Genomic DNA, 5,000 nt, shown 5'->3' with positions numbered 1-5,000 from the left:
CTCACTCTCTCCTCTCTCTCTCTCTCCTCTCTCTCTCTCTTCTCTCTCTCTCTCTCTCTCTCTCGTAAAAATGTTGAAAATGATCCGTTCTCTAAGATCCTTCCAATTCATATAATTACACTTATTTTTCTCTCTCTCTCTCTCTCTCTCTCTCTCTCTCTCTCTCTCTCTCTCTCTCTCCTCTCTCTCTCTCTCTCTCTCTCGTTAAAATGTTGAAAATGATCCGTTCTCTAAGATCCATCCAATTCATATAATTACACTTATTTCTCTCTCTCTCTCCTCTCTCTCTCTCTCTCTCTCTCTCTCATCTCTCCTCTCTCTCTCTCTCTCCTCTCTCTCTCGTCTAAATGTTGAAAATTATCCATTCTCTAAGATCCTTCCAATTTATATAATTGCACTTATTTTCTTTCTTTCTCTCTCTCTCTCTCCTCTCTCTCTCTCTCTCTCCTCTCTCTCTCTCTCTCTCTCCTCTCTCTCTCTCTCTCTCTCTCTCGTCTAAATGTTGAAAATTATCCATTCCTCTAAGATCCTTCCTATTAATATAATTACACTTATTTTCTCTCTCTCTCTCTCTCTCTCTCTCTCTCCTCTCTCACCTCTCTCTCTCTCTCTCTCTCTCTCTCTCTCTCTCTTCTAAATGTTGAAAATTATCCATTCTCTAAGATCCTTCCAATTCATATAATTGTACTTATTTTCTCTCTCCTCTCTCTCTCTCTCTCTCTCTCTCTCTCTCTCTCTCTCTCCTCTCTCTCTCTCTCTCCTCTCTCTCTCTCTCGTCCTAAATGTTGGAAAATTATCCATTTTCTAAGATCCTTCCAATTCACATAATTACACTTATCTCTCTCTCTCTCTCTCTCTCCCTCTCTCTCTCTCTCTCCTCTCTCTCTCTCTCTCTCTCTCTCTCTCTCTCTCTCTCTCTCTCTCTCTCTCTCCTCTACATTTATCTTCCCTGTCTGGTTTTCCTCTACGCCCTGAGAGACACAGAAACGACCCACATACTAAAAGCAACTCTAGGTCAAACCATCCTTAGGGTCAAAGTGGGTCAATGTGAATAATAATGTTATTATCCACGGGTCAGAGAGAAGATTAACCTTCTAGTACAATACTGCTTGGATGCTGAGCCCATTTTCTAATTATCTGAAATAATTCTGAGATGCATTACGCAATTTACGCATATAGTACGCTGTTTAACATCCGTAATTTTAATCGGAAATTCAAGCATAAAAATATATATTTTTCAGCCGTATTTCAGTAAAATACACGCGACCGTAATTTTTATCCAACTTTGTTATTATCTTTTACGAACTGGTGACAATAATATCACTCCCTAACATCAATATATCCATTTTCAAAATGGTAAATACCTGGCAATATTTATTCCAGGATTTTTACCGTTTTTTACGGCAAATTTTTAAGTGTTTTCTAGGTCTTGCGCCTCAGCAGCTCTAGAAGCCAAAAATCCAAATTTTAAAATGGTGGAGACTGTAGAGAACCTAGACCCGGTTTGGCAAGCATATTCTTGTCTGCTTATTCATCTTCTATTTTCAGTGGGTGGATCCTTTTAGAAGAAGAAGAAGAAGAAGAAGAAGACCGACAGGGAAAGTGTCTAGCGGTGCAGGAACTAGTTTAATAACGACACTGAGTGTCATCTCAAGACCTTGAGAGTTTTCCAAAAGCAGCCAGGACAAAAACCACAGCCAGACGAAGGGGGTGCAAGGGGGGGGGGGGGGGGGTTTAGTAGTGGCGGGTTCAGGTGCAACTGCAGCAGGCTGTATAGATGCAGTATAAAACAAGGACTCTTCGCTGCCCAAGACACAGACGAACTCAGCTTCTCTCATCATCAACATGAAGTTTGTGAGTATCAGACCAAATTCATTTGAACGTTTATCAAATTGTGAGGGAAACTTGAGGCTCTTAAAGGAATGTGTTTGATAAAAGTTATCTCAATAGACTGGCATTCTAATTTTCAAAAGCAGTCTTGTATATGTCGTGTGTGCAATATTGTTCATTGTCATATACAGTATTCTTGGTTGCTTTTTTAATAAAAGTAGCCCAACATATAAGACATGTTTTTCTATAGTTGGCATAAAATAACGCGTCTGATTCAATCTCCCATTTGCAATTTAAACGTTTAACTTTAGATTTCACTTACCTAGCTTTGAAAATCATCTCAATTTGGGAATTAATTACGTTAAATCTTCTTTTGAATTGGATGTTAAACTTTCACTAAATTCAAATTAAGAATATCATTCCTTTGACTTTATTAGCGAAAGCAATTGTCTGACTGCATTAGATATCACATTATAAAATGCAATAGACTTTCAAGAAGATTTTAGTTCATTCGTCTATTCATTCATTTGCTACTTAGTATGAGCATCTACAATACTAAGATTTTTCTTTTATATTTCATATTCCTTCTTACTATTCCTCTTATTTACTTATATATATATATATATATATATATATATATATATATATATATATATATATATATATATATATATATATTTATATAAGTGTATGTGAGTATATATTATGTATATACATATAATATATATATACATACACACATATATATATATATATATACACATAAGCAATTATACACATATAATAATATATATGAATATATATGCATGTATCTATATATATATATATATATATATATATATATATATATATATATATATATATATATATATATATATATATATACATATATATATATATACAGGTATATATATATATATATATATATATATATATATATATATATATATATATATTTATACATATATGTGTTAAGTGGCTACTTCCCTCTTGACAAGAGTAGAAGAGACAATTTAGCTATAGTAAGCAGTTCTTCTAGAAGGACACTCCATAATCAAACCATTGTTCTCTATTCTTGGGTAATGCCATAGCCTCTGTACCATGGTCTCCCACTGTGTTGGGTTAGAGTTCTCTTGCTTGAGGGTACACTCGAGCACACTATACTATCTTATTTCTCTTCCTCTTCTCTTGTTCTTTTGTTCAAGTTTTTATAGTTTATACAGGAGATATTTATTTTAATGTTACTTTTCTTAGAATATTTTACTTTCCTTTTTCCCTTTCCTCACTGGGCTATTTTTCCCTGTTGTAGCCCCTGGGCTTAGAGCATCCTGCTTTTCGAAATAGGGTCGTAGCTTAATAATAATAATAATAATAATAATAATAATAATAATAATAATAATAATAATATACATTTGTGTGTAAAACAGGATTTCACTGCATAGAAACACCAAAAGGAGACTATTTCAATTTTGAGGCAAAATCCCATCACCAACCCCCAAATAATCCAACACTGAAATACATAAAGATGCAAGGCAGGAAGGTCGAAAGTCCACCTCAGAGAAACTGCTTTAACGACCTTCTGACCCCGTCCGGGGTCCTTGCTTGAAGCACGCTGGAAACCCGCCATGTTTCCACTCGCAAGAAGCGACAGGGACTTCTTGAATTGTTTATTATTCCTCGTGTGTTTCTTTTGTTTATATAGTTTTGAGACACTTTTTATATAGACTAATGCTTATTTAGTTTGCTGTATTATATCTTTTTATTTTTTTAACTGATATTCGTTTATGTTTATATCCGTTTTTGTAAGATGACGTTTTTTCAGCAAGTCAGGACGCAAAATTATCGTGACATATGAAGGCTTTCTTTCTTTTGAATGATAATAATAATAATAATAATAATAATAATAATAATAATAACAACAATAATAATAATAATTGTAATAATGTTATTATCATCATTACTATTAATAGTTATGATAAAAAAATAACTAAATAAATGACTACACAGATATGTTGACAACAAAGATGAAACTCACGAAAAAAAATTTCAAAATAGGGATTTCACATTTTGGGGTCAGTAGTAAGCTTATTTGAATATCAAATACAGATATTATCTTCATTGGTTACGGTTCATTTTCCCTTTGCCTACATATACACCGAATAGTCTGGTCTATTCTTTATATATTCTCGTCTGTACTCATAAACCTCACAACACTGAGATTATCAAACAATTCTTCTTCTCTCAAGGGGTTAAATTCTGCACTGTTATTGGTCAATAGCCACTTTCCTCTAGGTAATGGTAGAAGCTCTTCTAGAAGAAGGACACTCCAAAATCAAACTATTGTTCGTTAGTCTTGGGTAGTGCCATAGCCTCTGTACCGTGGTCTTCCACTGTCTTGGATTAAAGTTCTCTTGCTTGAGGGTACACTAAGGCACACTATACTATCTTATTTCTCTTCCTCTTGTTTTGTTAAAGCTCTTATGGTTTATATAGGTAATATTTATCTTAATGTCGTTAGTGTTCTGAAAATATTCTCTATTTCCTTGTTTCCTTTCCTCCCAGAGTTACTTTTCCTGTTGGTGCCCCTGGGCTTATAGCATATCCTGCTTTTCCAACTAGGAGTGTAGCTTAGCAAGTAAATATATATATATATATATATATATATATATACATATATATATAAATATAAATATATATATATATATATATATATATATATATATATATATATATACATATGTATATATATATATATATATATATATATATATATATATATATATATATATATATATATATATATATTGCCCTATTATCGTCCATCTCACAAAACCCTTATGCACCGCCCTCAGGTAATCATCTCTTGCCTGATGGCTGCTGCCCTCGCCTCTCCCCAATTCAGGCAGGGACCCCCCCCAATCCGGAGGGCGTCCCGTCGCCATCATAAGCGACACCCGTCAGGATAACGGAGACGGTTCCTTCTCCTACGCCTTCGAGGCCGAGAACGGAATCAGCACCAATGTCCGAGGAACTCCAGGATCAGCTGGACAGAGCAACATGGAGGGAGTTTACAGGTGAGATACCCTCTCTCTCTCTCTCACTCTCTCTCTCTCTCTCTCTCTCTCTCTCTCTCTCTCTCTCTCTCTCTCTCTCTCTCTCTCGCTATCTAT

General features: G+C 34.6%; 1 pseudogene; it reads left to right on the top strand.

The window, feature by feature from the left end:
• Window positions 1-1,845: 1,845 nt before the first annotated feature.
• The window catches only part of LOC137637941 (cuticle protein AM1199-like), a 4,014-nt pseudogene continuing 859 nt past the window's right edge, over window positions 1,846-5,000 (top strand).

This window comes from Palaemon carinicauda, chromosome 3, assembly GCF_036898095.1.
Source record: "Palaemon carinicauda isolate YSFRI2023 chromosome 3, ASM3689809v2, whole genome shotgun sequence".
NCBI lineage: Eukaryota > Metazoa > Arthropoda > Malacostraca > Decapoda > Palaemonidae > Palaemon > Palaemon carinicauda.
Note: the sequence above shows the minus strand (reverse complement) of the source record. Positions and strands in the feature narration are given on the sequence as shown.